The 26526-nt window shown below is 41.8% G+C and overlaps 1 protein-coding gene and 1 pseudogene across 1 annotated transcript in view; both read right to left on the reverse strand.

The window, feature by feature from the left end:
• SELENBP1 (selenium binding protein 1) overlaps positions 1 to 26526 on the reverse strand; it is a 91378-nt gene that overhangs the window by 53393 nt on the left and 11459 nt on the right. The gene's annotated exons all lie outside the window — the stretch shown is intronic.
• On the reverse strand, positions 7463 to 10418 carry LOC101426793 (axin interactor, dorsalization-associated protein-like; annotated as a pseudogene).

The raw sequence follows: 26526 nt of genomic DNA on the forward strand, positions 1-26526 counted from the left end.
CCCACCCCGGTTGTCTGTTCTCTGTGTCTATTTGCTGTGTCTTCTTTGTCCGCTTCTGTTGTTGTCAGTGGCACAGGAATCTGTGTTTCTTTTTGTTGCGTCATCTTGTTGTGTCAGTTCTCCATGTGTGCGGCACCATTCCTGGGCAGGCTGAATTTTCTTTGGTGCTGGGCGGCTCTCCTTACGGGGCGCACTCCTTGCACGTGGGGCTCCCCTATGCGGGGGACACCCTGCAGGGCACTCCTTGCCCGCATAAGCACTGTGCATGGGCCAGCTCCACACGGGTCAAGGAGGCCCGGGGTTTGAACCTTGGACCTCCCATGTGGTAGACGGACGCACTAACGCTGGGCCAAGTCCACTGCCATATTTTATTTTTCAATCAATATTGCAAGACACTCCATTAACACAAGATAATAACTACAATAACAAGAAATCCCCCCTTATTTTTGTTCATTCCTCCATCTTGAGGGATTTGGGATGATGTCTGCTCTGACTGCTTCAAATTGAGAGGGGATTTAGATATTATGGGATAGAAAAAAGGAATTGTTTTGCTTACAGTTGAAGACACTCCTTGTTTTGGGGATGGGAATGGTCCATCATCATCGTTTTGTTAGTTGTCCGGGGCAAGACCAAAGAACTGGAGAGGAGGAATTGGCAGCAACTCTCTGCTGGGTTTCAGGGCCAACCAGCATATCAACAATCCAAAGATTTAAGTCTCTGAGAAATATACTTGACAGGTACATTAAAAATTACAGGGTCAAATAGAAGGAGTAGAAGAATCATGATTAGGGGAATTGTAAATGAGTATAGCTATGTTATATTGGGGAAAAAGATGTTCATATATTCCTAAATAGGGCCTGCCAAAGGAAATGTTCATTTCATGAGGCTGTGCTGCCTGCCTAGATCAACACAAAAAAAACAGTGGTGTTTATAAATGCCAACAATGTACAATGCAAAAAGGAATTCAAGAAAACAATTTCATTTGCAATAGTAACTAAAAGAATTAAATATTTAGGAATAAATTTAACCAAGGATGTAAAGAATTTGTACATGGAAAATCCCAAATCACTGCTGAAAAAAAATTAAAAATGACCTGAAAAACGGAAAGAATCCCAAGTTCATGGATTGGAAGACTTAATATCATGAATTTTCCTTTTTATAATAGGAATGGGGTCTCGCTGTGTTGCCCAGGCTGGAGTGCAGTGGCTATTCACAAGCGCAATCCCACTACTGATCAGCATGGGAGCTTTGACCTCCTCCCTTGCCGACCTGGGCCGGTTCATCCCTCTTTAGTCAACCTGGTGGTTCCCCGCTCCCAGAAGGTCACCATATTGATGCCCAACTTAGTGCAGACACCGATCAGCATAGCGCCCTGCAGCTCAGAACTCCTAGGCTCAAGCAATCCTCCTGCCTCAGCCTCCCAAGTAGCTGGGACTACAGGCACATGCCACCACGCCCGGCTTAATATCATTAAGATGTCAATACTATCCAATCCTATTTACAAACTCAATGCAATCCCAATGAAAATTCCAACAGCCTTCTCTGCAGAAATGGAAAAGTCAATCATTGAATTCACGTGGAAGGGCAAGGGGCCCTGAATAGCCAAAAACATCTAGAAAAAGAAGAACAAAGGTGGAGTACCCCCATTCCCTTTTCAAAACTTATTACAAAGCTACAATAATCAAAACAGTGTATACAACTGCAAACAGGAGAATTGTATCCATCATCTAAGTGGAATTTAAGCACCCTCTCGATACAGAGGTGGAGTGGATATAACCATCCCAGGGTCCACAGAATGGAGGAATAGAGTATGGATCAGAGTGGACTTACTGATATTCTATTCTGAACTATTGTGATTAGTAATGGAAGTAAATGTAGCATTGAGATGGAGAAAGTGGCCATGGTAGCTGCTGAGGGTTGGGAGTGGGAAGAAGAGATGTGATGTGGGGGCATTTTCAGGACTTGGAGTTGTTCTGGGTGGTACTGCAGGGACAGTTGCTGGACATTGAATGTCTTTCCATGGCCCACTGGGTGGACTGGGGGAGAGTGTAGACTATAGTGTGGACCATTGGCCATGTGGTGCAGCAGTGCTTGGAGATGTATTCACCAAGTGCAGTGAATGTCCCATAATGTTGGAGGAGGTTGTTGTTGTGGGGGGAGGAGTGGGGGGAGGGGGGTGGGGGGGCATATGGGGACCTCATATTTTTTTAATGTAACATTGAAAAAAAAATAAAGACAGAGTAATAAAAAAAACAACAACAGTGTAGTGCTGGCACAAGGATAGATATATAGAACAATGGAATCGAATTGAGAATTCAGAAATAAACCTTCACATCTTCAGCCAATTGATTTAAAAAAATATATTTTTTTAGGCAGTACTGGGGGTTGAATCCAGGATCTCATGTATGGAAAGAAGGAGCTAAAAGTCCTGAGCTACACCTACTAGCTGGCCATTTGATTTTTGACAAGGATGTCAGGAACACTCAATGGGGAAAGAATAATCTCTTCAACAAACAGTGCTGGGAAAATTGGGTACTCATACACAAAAGAATGAAGATGGACCCCTACCTCACACCATATAAAAAAAATCAACCCCAAATGGATCAACCACCTAAATATAAGAACAAAACTATAAAACTTCTAGAAGAAAACAAAGGGAAGCATCTTCAGGACCTTGTGTTAGGCAATGGCTTAGGCAACAACAACAACAACAACAACAAGATAAATTATAGTTCATCAAAATTTAAAATTTTTGTGCATCAAAGTACCTTATCAAAAAAGTGAAAAGAAAACCTACAGAATAGGAGAAAATATTTGGAAACCATATACATGATAAGAATATATAAAGAATTCCTACACCTCAACAACAAAAGACAATCCAATTTTTAAAATGGGCAAAGGACTTAAATAAATATTTTTCCAAAGAAGACATATAAATGGCTAAAAAGCACATGAAAAGGTGTTCAGCATCATTAACCACTAGGAAAATGCAAATAAAAACCACAATAAGAAACACACTTCACATCCACCAGAATGGCTATTACTTAAAAATCAGAAAATAAATGCTAGTGAGGATGAGGAGAAATAGGAACCCTTGTACATTGCTGGTAGGACTGCAAAATGGTGATGCCACTGTGGAAAACAGTTTGGAAGTTCATCAAAAAGTTTAAATAGAACTACCTTTTGACCAGCAATTCCACTTCTAGGTATACAACCACAAGAATTGAAAGCTGGGATTCAAACAGATATTTGCACACTGATGTTCTTAGCAGCATTTTTCACAATTGCCAAAAGGTAGAAACAACTTAAGTGTCCATAAACAGATGAATGTATAAACAAAATGTAGTATAAACATACAATGGGATTTAATTATATAGCTGTAAAAAGGAATGAAGTTCTGATGCATGCTATAATATGGATGAAACTTGAAGACATCATGTTGAGTGAAATAAGCCAGACCCCAAAAGACAAATACCGTGTGATCTCATTTCTATGAAATAAGCAGAATATGCAAATTCATATAGTCAGAAAATATAATACAAGTTACCAGGGGATGGGTGAGAGAGAGGAATGGGTAGTTAATGTATAATTGGTACAGAGTGTCTGTTTGGGGTCACAGAAAACGCTTAACAATGGATGATGGTGATGGAGGCACAATTTTGGGAATGTAATTAACACCACTGAATTGCATATTTGAAAAAGAATATAATGGGAAATTTGAGGTTGTATATAAGTTATCACACACACATCCCCCTTAGCAGTCAACCAAGATGGCAGCACAGGACACTCCAGGGTGCCATTCCCCACAGAATCTTTGAACATCTAGCAAAAACTGACAGAGCCATCTTGCCCAAAACTTCAGACAATAGCTAAAGGGTTGCAGTAAGTGGACAAATGCTGAATCAAGAAAATGGAGCTTTAGAAAGAGGAGAGGCTTGTGGCACCCGTGCTGTCCCTTGCTGGTCCTAGAGGCACCCAAATTTCCTGATATAAAACTTATTACAAAGCCACAGAAACAAAAACAGCATGACACTGGGACATAGACGGACAGGAATTGAATTGAGAGTTTGGAAATAAACCCTCACATCTATGGCTAATTGACTTTTTTTTTTTAGCTTTACTACATTTTAATAGTAGTTTTTTAAAAAGTGATTATAGGGGAAGCGGACTTGGACCAGTGGTTAGAGCATCCGTCTACTACATGGGAGGTTCACGGTTCAAACCCTGGGCCTCTTTGACCCGTGTGGAGCTGGCCCACGTGCAGTGCTGATGCATGCAAGGAGTGCCGTGCCACGCAGGCGTGTCCCCTGCACAGGGGAGCCCCACGCGCAAGGAATGCGCCCCGTAAGGAGAGCTGCCCAGTGCGAAAGAAAGTGCAGCCTACTCAGGAATGGTGCTGCACACACGGAGAGTTGACACAGCAAGATGACACAACAAAAAGAAACACAGATTCCTGTGCTGCTGACAACAACAGAAGTGGACAAAGAAGAACACGCAGCAAATAGACACAGAGAACAGACAACTGGGGGAGGAAGGGGAGAGAAATAAAAATTAATTAATTAATTAAAAAATAAATAAAGAGTGATTATATTTTAGTTTCCCTCAGCAACATCAAATAAAAGGTACTGAGTACTTCACAGGGCACAGAGTGCTGCCATGCACCTTAGAAAATTTACAACATGGAGAAAATGTGGTTCTTGCCCCTGAGGAGCTTACAGTCTAGGGATCTAACAAAACAGTCTAAGTGGTACGTAAACAAAGTAATTTCTTTCTTTTTTTTTTAAAGATTTATTTTCATTTATTTCTCATCAGCACTGCACATGGGCCAGCTGCACACGGGTCAAGGAGGCCCGGGTTTGAACCGCGGACCTCCCATGCGGTAGGTGGACGCCCTAACCACTGGGCCAAGTCTGCTTCCCACAAAGTAATTTCTTAAGGCAAATTCTTCATCCCCTAGAATGATTGTGGATTGAATCACTGAAGAATTTGGAATTAATCCAATCAAGATAAGAGATAAGACTACATAGATATGGTTAATAATTTTTTCTGGCTTTTATAGTTTTTATTAACATCTATCCAGTAAATGGAATTGACCTAACAGACAACTGAAAGTAAAGACTAGATCTTTTGAAGTGCAAGGGTTGAAACAGCTTACTGTGGTTACTTAATTTAAAAAGCAAACAAATTAAAGATTCAATGCGGAACAGCAGAATATACCTATCTACATATAATAACATGACTTCGGGAAGCGGTTTGACCTAATGTAAGGGGGAAATGGAAAAGAGAAATGAGATTATAAGGCTGTGAGTCTCTAAAAAAGAGTCTGGAGGTTGTCAGAAGGAATACCCCTATGTACAACTGAACAGAGTCTAAGAGACAGATAAGGCAGATACAACCCCAGGTATTGGTTCTTTTGAGGGATAAAGAGACCCACGGGTTCTATGGTCATGGCAGAAGGGGTTCACTGCCATGACAGATGGCCCTTCTTTGGAGCTGGTGTTTCTGCGTGATGGAAATGGACTCAGAGGGGATCTCTTTTCACAAGACTTGCATGCTACTTTATTGGAATTGTAGTTGGTGCTGGGTTTAAGATATATGTAGGGGATTTGAATCTCTGGACTGATAATATGACACCCAGGCCCAGAGCCTCAACAGACTTCAGCTCCTACACTTTGACTTATTGGACTTACTCCACTCAGCTAACATGGAGTTGAAGAAGGTCAACCACCACAACATGGAGCCTAGAGTGTCTACAACTAGAAGCGGGAAGAGTGCATCCAGTACCCATGTGGAATCTAAGCCCTCACTTGACATAGGTGTGCAATGGACACAACCAATCCAATGTCCACAGAGAAAATGTGGAATGGGTGTGGGAACGGTAGCCATGGGGGCTGCTGGGTGTGGGGAACGGGAGGAAGAGATGAGATGTGGAGGCGTTTTCGGGACGTGGAGTTGTCCTGGATAGTGCTTCACGGACAATTACGGGACACTGTAGATCCCCCCAGGGCCCACTGGATGGAACGTGAGAGAGTCTGGGCTATGATGTGGACCATTGACTATGGGGTGCAGTGATGTTCAGAGATGAACTTACCAGGTGCAATGGATGTATCACGATGATGGGAGAGAGTGTTGCTGTGGGGGGAGTAGGGGGCGGGGGCGGTGGGGTTGAATGGGACCTCATATATTTTTTTAAATGTAATTAAAAAATAATAATAATAATAAATAAATATTAAAAAAAATAAAAAAAATAAAAATAAAAAGCAAACATATTGAAATGTATAACTAGGGTTACACTAGGTCAAAAGTAGGCCAAGTTCTGACACTGCATTCCCCTCATGCTAGCCTTGTTCATTTAAAACAGTGACTATTAAAATATGTGGGTTCTACATTTAACCCACAGAAAGCCCACCATGAATCAAAGTTCTGTGTATCAAATAGTCACCTTATGTATACTATGAAAGTTTTACTTATGCCCCATTATTAAGTCAAAAGCAATGTAAATAGTCAACTCATAATAAGCTAAAGACCTCCATATTTTCATATGGATGAATGTTGATGTACATAACGAGGAAATAAATGGCAATCCTATTAAATCCTATTTACATAGAAAAGAAAATAGAATAATCTCTCCAGAGGTGCATAATCATCTCTATAAGAAGAGGTATGCAGGTTTTAAGGTTTCACACTCGTCAGAAAAACAGCAGCTACTCCTGCTGTATCTTGTTAGCATCTGATTCATTAATTTTAGATTACTTGATTTAGTAGACATTATAAAACCATCTGCCAACTACTTTAAGGGTAGCTGAATACTCATAAAATTTGTAATTATTCTGAGATGATTCCAACATTAACCTTAGAATCATTATCGGAAAGAGTAACAGTGTGATGCAGAAGAACAGCTAATCAACATGACTAAAAATATGCTCACTTTTCAAAAAACAACCTGGTCATTTGGAAAAATCATGACTGTAATTCAGGGCACACTCCCACCTAGGACACTGATGTGGCCAAGGCACGATTTCCAAGCAGGAACACTCAGATCAGGATGACATTAAGCCAGCTCTGAGGAGCAGCTTAGACATTTCCAGACTGACCTTCTTAGGTAGGCAGCCTAACTGTTCCAATTAATTCTTCTCAAAGCAGTTTCATGTCTTACCCCCATCAACCCAAAGTTTGAAGTTACCTCAAAAACCAAAAAAGCATACCGGAGCAGAAGTGAGCAGATGTGTAAACTCTAGCACATTCTTATCGCTGTATTGAGTCTGAAGATAAGCACATCCTATTCACAAAGTGGGAGTTGTTGTTCCAGGAGGCAGAGCAGAGGTAGAGCAGTAAATGAGAAAAGAGGCCATTAATTGCACAATTAATAGAAAAGTAAAAACATGTCTCAAAATTGGTATTAAGCCCAGATCCAAAGGAGTCTTCTACGTCAGTGCTGTGCTGGCCTTGAAATTCTGTGGAAGGGATGTGCGTCAGGCTTGGTCTGGCATACTGGCATGGGTACAGCCCGCACCCTGCTTGTGGAAGGGTGGATCTGCAACCCACAGCTAGCATGGTTTCTACTGAGTGGTAAGTTTCACAGAAGTTCCAGGACATTCATGTCAGGGTCATTCCTTGTGCAAAGTTTTCTGTAGATGACGATAAAGTGGTTTCTTGGCCAATAACTGCGATTTCTTTCTTTTTAAAGTCAGTGGGTTTCTTATAAAAGTTCTGTTACAATTGGCTCAGGTTTAATTTCATCCCTCTCCATGAAAGCAAAACACATGGTGCTGGCAAATCTTTTCTTAGGCTTGTAGTGTCTGAATGTAAAGAAGATAGCTGCACCTATGGTTAATTTTTCAACCACTGTTGCTCAATGTCCACATTAAAATGTACATATGTGTCTTCTTTTCTTGAAGCCATGGGAGTTACATCTATGCTGTTCAGCACCTTCACATAAATTTTAATTTTTTAAAAAGATTTATTTATTTATTTATTTCTCTCCCCTTCTCCCCCCTACCCCAGTTGTCTGTTCTCTGTGTGTATTTGCTGCATGTTCTTTGTCCGCTTCTGTTGTTGTCAGTGGCACGGGAATCTGTGTTTCTTTTTGTTGCATCATCTTGTTGTGTCAGCTCTCCATGCATGCGGGCCATTCTTAGGCAGGCTGCACTTTCTTTTGTGCTGGGCAGCTCTCCTTACGGGAGCAATCCTTGCGCGTGGGGCTCCCCTATGCGGGGGACACCCCCTGCGTGGCATGGCACTCCTTGTGCGCATCAGCACTGCACGTGGGCCAGCTCCACAAGGGTCAAGGAGGCCCGGGGTTTGAACCGCAGACCTCCCATGTGGTAGACGGACGCCCTAACCACTGGACCAAGTCTGCTTCCCCACATAAACTTTAATACAGGGATCGATGCACTGCCCAGCATCTTTCAGACCAATCTTCTCAATTCTGATCGTGACATCACTCCTGGTTCTGAGGGTAACCTTGTGATAAAGTGCCAGGAACTCTTCCAGGAAAGGAATCAGGAGACCCAGGTCCAGCACCACCCTCTTCTTCAACTTCTTTAAATTCCAAATTCTCTGTTGTAGTCCCTAGGGGAGCAGCGGCAGTCCCCCAGGTGCAACAGCAAGGACCAGGAAAGAATGAGGGTCCAACAGTGACCCCCTGATACTAATGACTATGCTTGTGACCCTATACACCTGAGGTGGGAACAAGGCCTGGAGCAGCACTGTGCCTAAGGGTTCCCTCCTGACAGCCTCCGTGTTGCTCAGATGTGGCCAGTCTCAGAGCCAAACTCAGCATGTAAATGCAATGCCTTCCCCCCAGCGTGGGATATGACACCCACGGGTGAGCCTCCCTGGCACCGAGGGATCACTACCAAGTACCAGCTGATGACGTAACTAGAAAATGACCTTGAATTAAAGGTTCAATGTGGACCAGCAGAATATCCCTGTCTACTTATAATAACAGGAGTTAAAAATGCTGTTTGACCTAAAGTAAGGGGGAAATGGAAAGGACAAATGAGTTTATATGGATATGAGTCTCTAAAAAAGAGTCTGGAGGTTGTCAGAAGGATTGCCCTTATGCACACCTGAGCAGAGTCTCAGAGACAGATGAAGTAGATACAACCCCAGGTATTGGTTCTTTTGAGGGCTAAAGAGACCCACAGGTTCTATGGTCATGGCAGATGGAGTTCACTGCCATGTCAGCTGGCCCTTCTTTGGAGCTGGTGTTTCTGCGTGATGGAGCTGGACTCAGATGGGATCTCTTTTCACAAGACTTTCATGCTACTTTACTGGAATTGTAGTTGGTGCTGGGATTTAAGATTTATCTAGGGGATTTGAATCTCTGGACTGACAGTATGATGGCCAGGCCCTGAGCCTCAACAGACTTCAGCTCCTACACTCTGATTTATTGGACTTACCCCACTCGGCTAACATGGAGTTGAAGAATGTCAACCACCACACCATGGAGCCTAGAGTGCCTACAACTGAAAGCAGGAGGATTGCATCCAGTATCCATGTGGAATCTAAGCCCCCTCTGGACATAGATGTGGAATGGACACAACCAAGCCAAGGTTCACAGGAAGGAGGAATACAGTAAGGATTAGAGTGGACTTAATGATATTCTATTCATGAACTATTGTGGTTAATAATCGAGAAAATGTGGCATTGATGTGGAAAAAGTGGCACTGGTGGCTGCTGGGTGCGGGGAATGGGAGGAAGAGATGAGGTGTGGAGGCATTTTTGGGACTTGGAGTTGTTCTGAGTGGTGCTGCAGGGACAATTGCCGGACATTGTATGTCCTCCCATGGCCCACTGGATGAAGTGTGGGAGAGTGTGGGCTATGGTGTGGACCACAGGCCATGGGGTGCAGCGATGCCCAGAGATGTACTCAACAGATGCAATGGATGTGTCATGATGGTGGGGGGGAGTGTTGCTGTGGGGGGAGTGGTGGGGTGGGGGCAGTGGGGTGAGTGGGGACCTTATTTTTTTTAATGTAATATTTTTTAAAAAAATGAATAAATAAAATAAAATTAAAAAAAAAATTCCAAATTCTCTTCTTCACCAGGTGCTAAAATTCTTCTTAGTGGAACAAGCTGAACATCAAATGGGAATTCTTTATTATATGTAAGAATATTCCTTAGGATTGGTTTAGCTTCTTCAAATGCCCCAGTTTAAATTCTTCTTGGGACTGTGTAGACTGTAAAGCTACACTTTGTAATTCCAAGCATGTTGCAATTTTGCCTATTGCTTTCTTTTGTTCTTCTGTGAATTCAGAATTATTATGTTGAGCTTGGGCCTCTTTTTGTAGATGTCTTGCTAATGTCTGATACTCATCTGTTGCCTCCACCAGCTGGCCCCAAGAGTTGAAGTTGGCATCTCTCCTAAACCTCGTACTCCCAATGCTGCACCAGACTCCTGGTCACTTGCGACATGGCCAGTCCCCACCCCATCCACCCCCGCCTCTACCCCAGCAAGGCCCGGCTCTAGAGCCCCATCCTTCCCAAATCCGGCCCTGACATTGACAGGGCCAGAAGGATCTGCAGTTGTTACCACCGCGAGAAGATGATCAAGCCCATTTGCAGCCACAGCTAAACTCTGAGGCTCTGAAGCAGCAGCCCCACAAGCTAGTTAACTGATGTTTGACAAAGGTGTCAGATCCACTCATATTGTAAAGAAGAGTCTCTTCAACAAATGATGCTAGGAAAACTGGATATCCAGACACAAATAATGAAGGCATAGTTCTACCTTACATCATATAAAAAAATTTAACTCAAAATGGGTCAAAGACCCAAATATAAGAACAAAAACTATAAATTTCCCAGAAGAAAATATAGGGAAACATCATCAGGATATTGTGTTAGACAATAGTTTCCTAGACTTTAAACCAAAAGCACAAGCAACAAAAGAAAAAACAGAAAAATGGGAATTCATCAAAATTTAAAATTTTTGTGTATCAAAGAACTTCATCATGATAGTGAAAAGACAACCTACAGAATGTGAGAAAATGTTTGGAAACCACATATCCAATAAGTGCTTATGTTAGAGGTTCTCTCTCACTAGGTTTGCAATAATTCACAAGCTTTGACTCCGTTCCCCCAGACATGCATTGAGGAAAGACAAGCCTCCCGCCATATAAATCTACGTGCCTAAAAGCACAGCACTTCCCCTAAAGGTTGAACAAAGAAGCCACATGGAAATGGGAGTAAAATGACATAAAGACCTTCACTCCTTCCAGAACAAAGCACCATCTGCTCCTCCAGAATTCCAAGAAAACACAAATCCCTAACTCATGACTCTCTGGCCATACAAGGGAAAATTTTCACCTGTAGGGCTTCCTATTGGCCTCTGCACCTCACTTGGACCCTTGACCCCCTCCCACTGCCTATCATTTCCCTGCCTAGGAAAGTACTGTATAAATTCAAATCTCCCCTCCTCCCAGAAGCAGGCTGAAATCTTTAGATCCCCTCTGTTTGAAGAACTTCTCAATAAATTTCCTGCCTGCAATTGTGTCAGTCTTTGTGTCCCAGTGAGCACCTTTTCTCCAACATTTGGTGCCAAAACCCGAGACTGGGATCACTTTGAGACCGACTGATTGGTGAGGAATCAGCCCCTGCCATGGCCAAATGCCCATGCAATACCAGACATCAAATCTCGGCTGGGTGAGTTAAGGATTTCTCCACCGCAGGATCCTGTACTCTCCCTTTCTCTCCTTTTTCTGTTGTCCAGGACAACCCATGGAAAAAAACCTAGTGCTAGGTTAGTGATCCTCACTGTCCCCTAGGGTCACGGCGGGCAGGACGACTTCATCATGGGAAGAAACACCTTGGCTCTGGAGGCATCTGCCTCCAAGCATGGTTTTCTGTTTCCTTGGAGATTTCTGACTGATTCGGGGATGGCTGTCTCACTCAGAATCTCCCCTGTTCTTTCCTTTCTAGAGATCCTTATTCTCACCCAAGCCATCTAAAATGGGGGATTCAAGTTTGGCTTGGCCCCCCAAAAAAACCATGCCTCTGGGCTGTCTCCTTCACAACCTTAGAACTCTGTACATGGAAGGAGACATCAGACCTAAAAAGCTTATTTTCTATTCAACCTCTGTATGGCTGCAATACAAAATGGACAATGAAAGTCAGTGGCACTTTCAATTTCCAAGTTCCCTGAGACATAGAGAACTTTATCCAGTGCAACAGCAGGTGGTCAGAGATCCTTTACATTCAGGCACTCCTTTTCCTTCCTTCCCTTCCTCTACCAAGCCTGTTCTTCCTACCAAATTCTGCTTTTACACCAGAAATCTCCTCAGAAATCTTCCTCCTCATTACTTCCACCTCCTAAAACTCCAACTTTGATCCCTCAGGTCACATCCCCCTGTACCTCCTCCATATAATTCTCTGATGCTATCTCTGAACTCACCCTCCACCTCTTCTTCCTCCCCTCCTTCATCACTGCTGCCTTCTACCCCTCCCTTTTCCCCTCCTCATACTCACTCATGGGGACTACCTCCCCTTCCTTCTGTGCTGCAGCCCTCCACCTCAGCCAACACGCAGGCTCTTAACTCCACATAGACACCAGCTCCTCTCTGACCCCTCCAAGAAGTAGCAGAAGCTGAAGGAATAGTCAGAGCACACGCTCCTTTCTCATTCTCAGATTTAAGACAGATAGAGGACTAGTTAGGAACTTTCTCTGAAACCTTGCTACATACATTAAAGAATTTCAACACCTCACTCCAATCTCAAAAATGAAATAAGCTAAAGAAAAGACATTTCTTAGGGGACCCAGAATTTGGCTATCATGCCTATCTTAGAAAAACCTGGTATAGGACACTCTCTTCCATAGCCTCTTTTGGTTTGCAGGAATCCCACTATTAGGATGATCAATTTTAAACATTTCACTCCAACTACAACTATCCTGGAATGCAACCACGCAGGCCATAGATAGTCGACAGTTAGAAATAAATAGTCTAGCATCAGTTGTCATGCAAAATAGAGGGGTATTGGATGTTCTTACAGCAGCTGCGGGAGGCACCTATGCAATCATAAATGAAACTTGTTTTTACATTAACAGAACTGGACAAGTAGAAGAAAATTTTAAAGTCTTCAAAGAAAACAGAAATCATTCAAAAAGTCTGGGATAATAACTATGGCTATCCTCATTGCTCTCTTACTTTTCTTCACCCTTAAAATCAATCCATTAACCCATTATAACATCATTACTGATAGTATTGCTGCTTCTTCCTTTTGGTCCTTGTCTCTTACAGTTTCTTGCCTGATTCATACCCCAAATTGTACAGTCAACAACCTAGGAATACATAAATGGAGACTTTCTGCTGAGTGAACGACAATATCAACCCCTGCAGGACCTGAAACCACAGCCCATCAGACAGGATGGAAGGGAACTTTTCTCTGCCCCTTGACAGCAGGAAGTAGCCAGATCAAACTGAAAACCCAAATCCCCTCACCCTCCCATCCTGCCCAATACCATATACCCCAATACCCAGGTTCTTCAACATATATGTAAACAAAGAGTTAGGAATGTTAGAGGTTCCCTCTCACTAGGTCTGCATTAATACACAAGCTTTGACTCAGTTCCTCCTGACATGCATTGAGGAAAGACAAGCCCCCCACCCCATAAGCCTACATGCCTAAAAGCACAACCCTGCTCCAAAAGGTTGAACAAAGAAACCATGTGGAAATAGAAGTAAAAAGAGATAGAGACCTTCACTCCTTGCAGATCAAAGCACCATCTGCTCCTCCAGAATTTCAAGAAAACATAACTCCCTAACCCTCTAGAAAATTTTCACCTCTAGGGCTTCCTATTGGCCCTTGCACCTCACTCAGATCCTTCACCCCCTCTCATCAACTGTCATTTACCCACCTAGGAAAGTGCCATATAATTTCAAATCCTCTCCTTCCAGAAGTGGGCTGAAGTCTATTCTCCCCTGAAGTCCCTCCATAGGGAGAGCTTCTCAATAAATATCCTGCCTGCAATTGTGTCAGTCTCCATGTCCCAGGGAGCGCTGCTTTTCTCCAACAGTTTAATATCCAGAATATATAAAGAAATTCTTCAACTCAACAACAAAAAGACAAACAACCCAATTTCAAAAAGGGTAAAAGAGGGGAGTAGAGTGTCTCAAGATATTGGGTTCCCATCTCCCACATGAGAGGTCCCAGGTTCAGTTACCAGTGCCTCCTAAAGAAGATGAGCAGATGCAATGAGCAGACACAACAAGCTGACAAATGAGCAGACACAACGAGCAAGAAGTGATGTGACTCAAGATGTTGGAAATCCTCCTCTTACATAGGAGGTCCTGGGTTCAGTTCCCAGTGCCTCCTAAAGAAGCCAAGTGGATACAATGAGCAGACACAGTGAGTAGACAGATGAGGGAGCCATCTTGGGGAGAGGGAAGGAATGGACAAAAGACTTGAATAGACATCTCAACAAAGATGATATGCAAATAGCCAAAAAAGCACATGAAAATGTTCTCAGCATCATTAACCTTTAGGGAAATGCAAATCAAAACCACGAGATACCATTTCATTCCCAATTGAATGGCTACCATTAAAAATATATAAAATAAGTGTTGGAGAGGATGTGGAGAAATAGAAACATTCATTCATTGCTGGTGAGAATGTAAAATTGTGCAGCCACTGTGGAAAACAGTTTGGTGTTTCTTCGGAGAGTTAAATAAGAATTACTATATGATCTGGCAATCCTACTTCTAGGTATATTCCAAAAAGAATTGAAAGCAGGATCTTTAGCAGATATTTGCAAATTGATGTTCTTAGTGGCACTATTCACAATTGCCAAAAGATGGAAACAACCCAAGTGTTCTCAACAAATGAATGGAAAAACAAAATGTGTTATATACATATAATGGAATATTATTCAGCAGTAAAAAGGAATGAAGTTCTGATACATGTGAAAACATGGATGAATCCTGACAACATCTGTGGAGTCAAATAAGCTAGACACAAAAGGACAAATACTGTATGAGCTCACTAACAAGAAATAATTAGAATAAGTAAATTCATAGTCAGAAAATAGAATACAGGTTACCAGGTACCCCAGTGGTGTTAGGGAATGGTGTGTTAATATTCAATTGGCACAGTATTTCTGTTTGGGATGATGGAACAGGCTTCAGTAATGGATGGTGGTAATGGTAGCACAACATTATGAACATAATTAACACCACTGAATTATATATATATATATTTTTTTTTTAAAGACTTATTTTTATTTATTTCTCTCCCCTTCCCACCCCACCCCCACCCCAGTTGTTTGCTCTCTGCATCCGTTTGCTGTGTGTTTTTCTGTGTCCGCTTCTATTCTTGTCAGCGGCACTGGGAATCTGTGTCTCCTTTTTTTTTTTTTTAAAAGATTTATTTATTTATTTAATTCCCCCCCTCCCCCGGTTGTCTGTTCTCTGTGTCTTTTTGCTGCGTCTTGTTTCTTTGTCCGCTTCTGTTGTCCTCAGCAGCACGGGAAGCGTGGGCGGCGCCATTCCTGGGCAGGCTGCACTTTCTTTTGCACTGGGCGGCTCTCCTTTCGGGGCGCACTCCTTGAGCGTGGGGCTCCCCGGGGGACACCCCTGCGTGGCAGGGCACTCCTTGCGAGCATCAGCACTGCACATGGGCCAGCTCCACACAGGTCAAGGAGGCCCGGGATTTGAACCGCGGACCTCCCATGTGGTAGACGGATGCCCTAACCACTGGGCCAAGTCCGTTTCCCTGTGTCTCCTTTTGTTGCATCATCTTGCTGTGTCAGTTTTCCATGTGTGTGGTGCCACTCCTGGGCAGGCTGAACTTTCTTTCGCACTGGGCTGCTCTCCATATGGGGCACACTCCTTGCACATGGGGCTCCCCTACGTGGGGGACACCCCTGAGTGGCAGGGCACTCCTTGCAAGCATCAGCACTACACATGGGCCAGCTTGTCCCACAGGTCAGGAGGCCTTTGTTTGAACTTTGGACCTCCCATGTGGTAGGTGGATGCCCTATCCATTGGGCCAAATCTGCTTCCCTGAATTATATATTTTAATGTGATTAAAAGAGGAAATTTTTGGTTATATGTTACTAGAATACAAATGTTTAAGAAAATTATAGGAGTGTACAACACAAACAGTGGACCCTAGTGTAAAGTATGGACTATAATTAATAGTATAATAATAATATTGTTTCATCAATTGTAACAAAGGTGCTGCACTTATTCAAAGTGTTAATAGGGAAAACTGTGTGGGGGTGTTATATGGGAACACTGTATCTTCTGCATTATTTTTCTGTAAACTTCAAATTCTGTAATTAAAAAATGTGTAAAAAAAAAACCCCAACCCTATCGAATTGTACAGCACAAAGAGTTTACCCTAATGTAAACAATGGGCTCAACTCAATATCATGATTTTAATAATGTTTTTTTAATGTAACAAAAATACTACACTCATGCACTCATGCAAAATGTTAATAACTGGGAAAACTGTGTGTGGGAGCTCTACTTTCTGCATGATTTTTCTGTAACTCTACAATTCTCTAAAAAAATAATTTAATTTAATTTGAAAAGGACATTATTGGGAAAGTGGACTTGGCCCAATGGATAAGGCATCCACCTACCACATGGGAGGTCCACGGTTCAAATCCCAGGTCCCCTTGACCTGTGTGGAGCTGGCCCATGAGCAATGCTGATGTGTGCTAGGAGTGCCATGCCACGTAGGGGTGTCCCCCGCGTAGAAGAGCCCCAAGTGCAAGGAGTGCGCCCCGTAAGGAGAGCCGCCCAGCATGAAAGAAAGTGCAGCCTGCCCAGGATCGGCGCCGCGCACATGGAGAGCTGACACTGCAAGATGACGCAACAAAAAGAAACACAGATTTGAGGTGCCACTGATAAGGATAGGAGTGGTCACAGAAGAACACACAGCGAATGGACACAGAAAGCAGACAACTGGGGGGGAGGAGGGGAGAGAAATAAAAATAAATAAATAAATCTCTTTTTTAAAAAAGGACATTATTGGAACAATTAAAAACTGGAATATATACTACATGCTTTCTATCAATGTTAGATTTCTTGCACTTGATAATTGCACTTAATGCAGTTATGTAAGTGAATTATCCTTGTTTGAGGAAATGTACATGGAAGTATTAAGTGTTCAAAGAGCACAATATATGCAACTTACTCTGAGATGTTTAGGAAATAGATAATTATGATGATAAACTAGATAGATACGTAGAAAGAATGATGTAACAACGGTGGCAAAATATTAGAATTTCGTAAATCTGGGAATCTGCATAGGGATATATGAAGTTCTCTGCATTATTGCATTATATTTGCAACTTTTCTGTAAGTTTGAAATTATTATAAAACAAAACATTTTTAAAATTTGAGGATAATGGAAGCCAGGTTTCTGATTTTCAGAAAAAGAATTACAAATGTGGAAAGGGAGAAAATTAGAATAATTCCAGTGGGGTTGGACTGGAATTGGAAATATTTTTATATAAACTTATAGTTTTCTATATCTATAGATAGGTATAGAAATAACTGTAGATGTCAATGTATGTGCATAGCTCTCTCCACTGAGAAGCCCTGGGAACAGCCACATCCTAATAGTAATGAGCTCACCTAGGAAACAAATCTTTATTTGTAAATACGAGTCTCTACTATAAGGAAGCAAAGGTACTTGGAGAGAATTGATTTCAAGGCTGGCACAGAGAAAGTACAAGATAAACCTGAAACATCTTATGCCAGAAAATAAGGAAGTACTCCAATAACAATGGGACCCAGACACCAGATTGAAAGGGCTCCCACCGGCCAAATCGTTTGAGCATCAAAATAAATAATGTTTACATCTATGGGGAGCATAAATTCAAAAGTAAGACCCACTGAATACTACTAACAAAAAAATCATCACTGGTCACATTTAGATAATGAGAGCGAACAAAATCATCTTTAAAATTATTAAAGAGAATATAAAGCGTTCATCTTTCTTTTCACTATGAGCTGTATACATTGGGTAACCAAATAGTATATTAGGGGAAGAATCATTTTATGGAAATATTCAAGCTAATGAATGAAAAATACATAATAGAATATCTCTATTCTTCCACCCTCAGTTAATTAACTAAACAGTAGCAATTGCTGACATGACACAAAAAAGTGACAAATAGGTCTCTTAAGGACAAACCATACCACAACCTACAGTCTTGTCATAGGTATCAAACCTGAGTCTGATCAAGCCTCTGGATCCAGTTGCCAATGTGCATGAAATGCAGAGGACAAAGGAACATGCTGAAACATACTATGAGTATGCATTGGACAAAACCCAGACTGGGAGACGAGAGGTTCAGGTTAAGCATCCTGGTTTCATGAATAGATAAATTGTTAAGAAAACAAAGGGATGAAGGTAGAAATTTGTAGATTAAGAGACTTGAAATAAAATCAAATTAAAGAAATGGAAAAGACAAGCATAGTGATAAAGGAAGGAGATTTGGATGATAAAACCATAATGAATTAAAAGGACATGATTCCAGGGATTCTTAACCTTTTTTGTTCCACAGACCCCTTTGCCAGTCAGGTGAAAACCACAGACCCCTTCTCAGAATGTAGCAGCAGATAATTTTATGACACTCAACATCGAAGGTCAGAGAACATAAAGATAATAAGTTGATTTTTTTTCAATTCAAGCTCATGGATCCCTGAAATCAAAGTTCATAGACCCCTGGTTAAGAACCCCTGCATTAACCTAAAATTCAGGATAGTGGACACTTTTTTAAAAAAAAAGATTTATTTATTTATTTCTCTCCCCTCCCCCCCACCCCGGTTGTCTGTTCTCTGTGTCTATTTGCTGCGTGTTCTTCTTTGTCTGCTTCTGTTGTTGTCAGCGGCACGGTAATCTGTGTTTCTTTTTGTTGTTGTTGCATCATCTTGTGTCAGCTCTCCTTGTGTGCAGCACCATTCCTGGGCAGACTGCACTTTCTTTGGCGCTGAGCGGCTCTCCTTACTGGGCACACTCCTTGCACGTGGGGCTCCCCTATGCAGGGGACACCCCTGCGTGGCAGGGCACTCCTTGCGCGCATCAGCACTGTGCATGGTCCAGCTGCACACGGGTCAAGGAAGCCTGGGGTTTGAACCGCGGACCTCACATGTGGTAGACGGACACCTGAACCACTGTGCCAAGTCCGCCGCCCAAGTGGACACTTTTTAAGGGAGAGAGAGTTGTGATCAGGCCCGGAGTTAGCTGGCACAGTTCTATTTCTTGATCTGGGTGGCAGTTTCAAGGGTGTTTACATTATAATAATTCATTAAGTCATCGATTTCTTCTGTGCGATTTTATATATATGTGACTAATTTTTCAATGATGAAGGTTTTAAAAAAAAGAATCATGGACTCCTAACTTCAGGTATGGTATGGTGATATTGGCTCCCAAAGACATCACCACATGCTAATCCCCAGAACCTGTGAATATTACCTCATTTGGAAAAAGGGTCTTCAGAGATAAAATTAAGTAAAGGATTTTGCAGTGAGGAGATTATACTGGATTATCTGGTTGGATAATCCAATTCCTAAATACCTCAATACAATCACAAGAGTCCTTATGAGAGAGAGACAGGGAAGATTTTACAGAGGAGAAGATGATGTAAAAACTGAGGGAAGATGGCAATGATGCAGCCACCAGACAAAGAACACCGAGGAATACAGAAACTGCTAGAAGCTAGAAGAAGCAAAGAATGGAGTCTTTCTGAGACCCTCTGGAGCCTCTGGTGTACAGCTCATGCCAACAAATTTATTTTGTACTTTTGACCTCTAGAACCATGAAAATAGATTCTGTTGTTTGAAGTCACTGAGATTGTAGTTATTTTTTTAATCAGAAAACTAATATTAGTAAATTGTAGGTGGTCATGGACAGCTCCTGCTGCAACAAGGAAAAACTATATAAATTTCAAAAACATATTTCTAAGAAAGCCATGAAGGGCTGAGAAAGGACTGAATAACTAAAATATCAGAGACGGGAGAACCTTTCTGAGGTGAGTTGAGCATGGCCTGAGGATCAGTCTTAACCCAGGCAGAAAGCCTCTGCTTGGGGAAGAGAAACCACCAAAATTTGGGGGGAGGGGTCATGCAAAGTTGGAGTAACAAGCTGGAAACATAAGCGTTTTCCAACCATGGCCTGTTTTACCCATGGGATGTTTGCTGAGTTCTGGGAATGTGCAGGAACCTGGAGAGTCAGACAAAAACCTTCAAAAAAGTAGATGGAAATCTTCCACAGTCTTATGTTGATTAGGAAACTAAGACCTGCTGTGTCAGGAGAGTGGCAAGAGTCTCAAACACTCAACGGCTCACTCCCTCAAGATATTTGCCAAATTTTGAAGGTGCATGAAGCAGGAGACTAGAAAGCTAGGTCAAAATTCTTCTATATATCAGGGTTAAGGAGATGGATACCTGCTCAAGTTTTAATCAAAATACTGTGAGGGCCATGCCTGAAGAATAGTGGTGACACAGACTGAAAGATCAACCCACTCCTAACACAGCTTAATACCTGACTGGAGTGAGGTAATCAGCTCCTCACCTAATCTGCCTAAGTTTTTTGGTGGAAGATAACATGATATGGAGCTTCTATAGTTATTCATAATTTTTGATAGATAAACAAAAAATTTTTACCAAACTTGCAAAGAAAAAGAAAACATGATCAATAGTGAAAAGAAAGACAGACAATAGTAGAAGGCCCACAGATGGCCCTTATTTTGGATTTAGCCTACAACAATGTAAAAATAACTATGATTAACAAGTTAAAGAAAATATAGAAAAATGGTGGGCACATAGATGAAAATATGGAGCATTTAAACAGAGAATTGGAATTCACAAAAAAGTGAAATGGACAGTCTAAAATAGAGAAAATACATCATCTGTGTTTTAGTTTGCCAAAGAGGTGCCAGTGCAAAGTACCAGAAATACGTTGGTCTCCATACAATGGCATTTATCTGGGGTAAAAGCCCACAGCTCCAAGGCTGTGAAAAGTCCAACTCAAAGTACCATAAGAGGTGCTTTCTCACCAGAGTCAGCTGCTGTGTGTTGATGCAAGATGGTGGGTGATCTCTGTCTGGGCTCTCTTTCCCCTTTGGGCTTCTCCTCTCAGGCTCAGCTGTTCCACTCTCCTCCCAAATTCATCTGTAAGCTATCAGGCATATACCAGTGCTGGCCCCTCTTGAGCTGGTCTTGGGGCTTCATGCCCAAGCAATTCTCTCTCTCACATAACAGGATCAACTATGGTAGTTCCCTTTTTCCTCTTTCTGTCCCTGTGAGTCCATTTATATCAGACCCAGCAGGTGGTGGGGACTCAACTTGATCATGCCTCACTATACAATCGAAAGCCCTAAAGCAATCTTATCAAGTAATCTAATCAAAAGCCCCTCAACTGAATTTAATACAACTAAAGGGTATCACTCCCAGAGGAGTAGATTAGTTTACAAACATACTCTTTCTCTTTCTGGGATTCATAAAATAATCTCAAACTGCCACAATTGGAAATGAAGAACTTGGTGTGTAGGTTTAATAGCAGAGTGCACACAGCAGAACATAGGGCTAGTGAACTAGAAAACAATTCAACAGAAAACACTCAAGGAGAAGCACAGAGAGAAAAAAGAATGGAGACCAAAAGAAGCATGGGGGATATGCTTGAATATCTAGTATATATATAATCAGAAAAGATAGGATATTGGGCAGAAGCAATATTTGAAGAAACCATGACTGAGAATTTTCCAAAACTGTTGAAAGATATAAGCTCATACACTCAAGAAGCTCAGCACAACCAAGCACTATGCATACATATAAAGTCTTCCCTAAGTATAACCTAGTAATATATGAACATCAAAGACACTGTTGAATATTTTACAAGAAGTCAGTGAAAAAAAACTATAACCTTCAAAAGTACAACAGTATGAGTAACAGGTGACTTTTCAACAGAAATAATGGAAGCCAGAAGGCAGTGAAATAACATCTTTGAAGTGCCTAAAGAAAATAACTGTCTAAATTTCTATACCAAAGAAAATATGCTGCAAAAATAAAACTTTGTGAAAAGACACCTTTAGACAGCTACAATGGAGAGAACTTTTCACTACAGGCAAACAATGAAAAAATAAAAATAAAGGGAATTCTCTTCAGGTAGAAAAAAATGATTACAGCAAGAAGCATTTAATAGCTGGATTTTAAAATGCCATAAAATTTAAATATATGGGTAAGTATAAAGGAATATTGACTGTGTGAACCAATAATTATAATGTTTTGTGGAGAGTTTAAATTGAATGTAGAATTAATATCCATGACAATAGTAATGAAAAAGTCAAGATTCATAAAATGAAGTGTAAAGTCTCTAAGATTCTTACAGTATCATGGAAGTGGTAAAAGTAATACTTTTTAAGAACATAAGGATTCAAGGAAGCATATAGTAATTTCTTGGGTAACCAACAAGGAATAGTAAAATAATGCAAAAGCTAATAAATTAATAGAAGGGAAAATGGGGCAAAATGATTGATAAGAAAGAAAGAGAGAAAGAAAGAAAGAAAGAAAACAGAAGAAGTTAAGAGAAGAAATAATAAGATGGTATATATAAACCTAATTATATCAGCATTTACATTAAAAGTAAATGGTCTAGGGAAGTGGATTTGGCTGAATGGATAGAGCATCCTCCTACCACATGGGAGATCCAGGGTTCAAACCCAGGGCCTCCTGACCCATGTGATGAGCTGGCCCAAGTGCAGTGATGATGTCCACAAGGAGTGCTGTGCCATGCAGGGGTGTCCCCCACATAGGGGAGCACCATGTGCAAGGAGTGCACCCTGTAAGGAGAGCCACCCAGCGCGAAAAAAGTGCAGCCAGCCCGGGAATGGCGCCACACACATGGAGAGATGATGCAGCAAGATGATGCAAGAAAAAGAGACACAGATTCCCAGTGCCACTGACAAGAATAGAAGTGGACACAGAAGAACACACAATGAATGAACACAGCAGACAACTGGAGGGGAGAGGGCGGGGAAGGGGAGAGAAATAAAAAATCTTTAAAAATAAAATAGAATTAAATTAAAATTAGCTGCCAATCCAGTTAAAAAAAAAAAAGGTAAATGGTCTAAATTACTCCTAGTAAAAGATTATCAAGCTGGAGTTTTTCAAAACACCACAACCTTGTACTGTTTACAAGAGACAGAGAAAAACTGTATATAAAAGATTCAGAAATACTGCAAGTTAAATGATAGAAAGAAGTAAACCACACAAATATTAAGATAAAACTAGTGTAGGGAAGCGGACGTGGCTCAACTGATAGAGTGTCCATCTACCATATGGAAGGTCCAGGGTTCGATCCCCAGGGCCTCCTGACCCATGTGGTAAGCTGGCCCACATGCAGTGCTGCTGTGCGCAAGGAGTGCCATGCCACGCAGGGGTGCCCCCATGTAGGAGTGCCCCCCACACAAGGTGTGTGCCCCGCAAGGAGAGCTGCCCCACGTGAGAAAAGCACAGCCTGCCCAGGAGTGGCACCACACACACACAGAGCGAACGCAGCAAGATGACGCAACAAAAAAGAGATGGTTTCCCATTGCCACCCGACAATGCAAATGGAAGCAGAAGAACACACAGCAAATGGACACAGAGAGCAGACAACGGGGGGGGGGGGGGGGGAAGGGGAGAGAAAGAAATAAAGTTCTTAAAAATTAAAAAAAAGATAAAACTAGTGTAAATCTACCAATATCAGACAAACACATTTTAAGGAAAGAAGCACTTACTAAAGACAAAAAGGTTTATTTTATAATGATAAAAGAATCAATCCATGAGAATATATCACAATTCTAAATCTGTATGTACCAATAACATAGCTTCACAAAATATAAAGTAAAAATTGACAGAATTAAAGGAGAAATAGATATACAATCACAATGACAAGCTTAAACTTATCTTTTTATTTATTTATTTTTAATTTAATTTAATTTTTTAAAATTTTTATATTTTTTAGAATTTTTACATTTATATTCATATGGGATTTTGGTCTGCAGCTTTCTTTCTTTTTTTTTTTTAATTTCTCTCCCCTTTCCCTCCCCTCCCCAGTTGTCTGCTCTCCGTGTCCATTCACTACGTGTTCTTTTGTGACTGCTTCTATCCTTATCAGTGGCATCAGGAATCTGTGTTTCTTTTTGTTGTGTCATCTTGTTGTATCAGCTCTCCATGTGTGTGGCACAATTCCTGGGCAGGCTGCACTTTCTTTCATGCTTGGCATATCTCCTTACGGGGCGCACTCCTTGTGTGTGGGGCTCCCCTACGCGGGGGACACCCCTGCCTGTCAGGGCACTCCTTGCACACCAGCACTGCGTGTGGGCCAGCTGCACACGGGTCAAGGAGGCCTGAGGTTTGAACCATGGACCTCCCATGTGGTGGGCAGATGCCCTAGCCATTGGGCCCAGTCTGCTTCCCTTAAACTTATCTTAACAGCTGATGGAACAAGCAGAAAAGTAGTAAGAAAATATAAGTTCTAAACCACATAATTGACAAACTTACCTAAGAGACACTGTAGCAGTTTGACATTATCCATGAATTCCAAAAATAGATACTGGATTGTGTTTGTAAACTTGTGTGTTCCCCTGGGCATATTAGATTGTATTAGATTCAGAGATTTCACTCTTACTTTATTTTTTTATTTTTTATTTTTCATTTTTTTTATTTTTATTTTTAAAGATTTTATTTATTTATTTAATTTCCCCCCCTCCCCCGGTTGCCTGTTCTCTGTTTCTATTTGCTGAGTCTTGTTTCTTTGTCTGCTTCTGTTGTCGTCAGCTACACGGGAAGTGTGGGTGGCGCCATTTCTGGGCAGGCTGCACTTTCTTTCGTGCTGGGGAGTTCTCCTTACGGGGCGCACTCCTTGCGCGTGGGGCTCCCCTATGCAGGGGACACCCCTGAGTGGCGTGGCACTGCTTGTGCGCATCAGCACTGTGCATGGGCCAGCTCCACACGGGTCAAGGAGGCCCGGGGTTTGAACCGCAGACCTCCCATGTGGTAGACGGACGCCCTAACCACTGGGCCAAGTCCGTTTCCCTCACTTTTACTTTATTAAATCAAGATGAGGACTTCTATTTGACCACATCATTAGGGCATGCAGGGTTGAGTCCCCACCCCCTTGATGGGGATAAAACAGACTCTCACATGGGAGTAAACACACAGGAGAAGAACACAGAGGAATAGAGACAGCTCACTAGACACGCTGGGGCCATGGAAGAGAGATGAGCCTAATAGTCTACAGCTGACCTGGTGAAGAGACCAGAGCAGCTGAGCACGAAAAGAAATGAGCCCTACAGAGAAAGACAAGTGTTATCCCAGCCTAGAACTGAGATCAGGAGAAGCTGGACCCACAGAGCCTTAAGAGGAAAGAGGAAGGTTGAACCCTCACAGATATCAGCAGCCATCTAGTTCTGACATATGGCAACAGACTTTGGGTGAGAAAGTACCTCTTATGGTACCTTGAGTTGGACTCTTTAGGGCCTTGTGACTGTAAGCTTTCACCCAAATAAATACCCTTTATAAAAGCCAACAGAGAGAAGCAGAAGTGGCTCAAGCAATTAAGCTCCCATCTACCATATAGGAGGTCCAGGGCTCGATTCCTGGGGTCTCCTGGTGAAGGCAAGCTGGCCCACACAGCAAGCTAGCCTGAGTGGAGAGCTGGCCTACATGGTGGGCTGGTCTGTGCAGGAATGCTGGCCCATGCAGAAAGCTGGTGCAGCAAGATTATGTAATAAAAAGAGACACAGAGGAGAGACAATAAGAGATGCAGTAGACCAGGGAGCTGAGGTGGCACAAGAGATTGAGCATCTCTCTCCCACTCTGGAAGGTCCCAGGATCAGTTCCTGGTGCCGCCTGAGGAAAGACAAGCAGACACAGAAGAACACATAGCAAATGAGACACAGAGAGCAGATAGTGAGTTCAAAATAATGGGGGGTGGGAATTTTAAAAAGTCAACAGAGTTCTGGTACTTTGTATCAGTATCCATTTTGGTTGACTAATACAGACATGTAAAGAACAGTACTGATAATGACAGAAATTATGTTCCTTTCCTGTGCACATGAAAAACATACTACAATAGATGATATTCTGGGCCACAAAGAAAAGTGCTACAAATTTTAAAAGACTGAAATCATTTAGGCTATGTTCTCAAATTGCAATGGATTTAAGTTAGAATTCAATAAGATGAAGAAAAAAATCCCAGCTGCCTGGAAATTAAACAATATACTTCTAAATAATCTATAGTTCAAAGAGGAAATCAAAACAGATATTAGAAAATATTCTGAACTAAATGACCATAAAGATATAAAGATATGTCATAGTAAAAGTGTAGGATATAGTTAAATTAGTGCATAGAGGGAGATTTATAACTTTAATTGCATATATTAGAAAACAAGATAATATAAGTTTCTGTCTCAAGAAACTTAAATAGGGAAGCAGACTTGGCTCAGTGGTTAGGGCATCCATATACCACATGGGAGGTCTGCGGTTCAAACCCCGGGCCTCCTTGACCCGTATGGAGCTGGCCCATGTGC

The sequence above is a fragment of the Dasypus novemcinctus genome, chromosome 13, assembly GCF_030445035.2.
Source record: "Dasypus novemcinctus isolate mDasNov1 chromosome 13, mDasNov1.1.hap2, whole genome shotgun sequence".
Taxonomy (NCBI): Eukaryota; Metazoa; Chordata; class Mammalia; order Cingulata; family Dasypodidae; genus Dasypus; species Dasypus novemcinctus.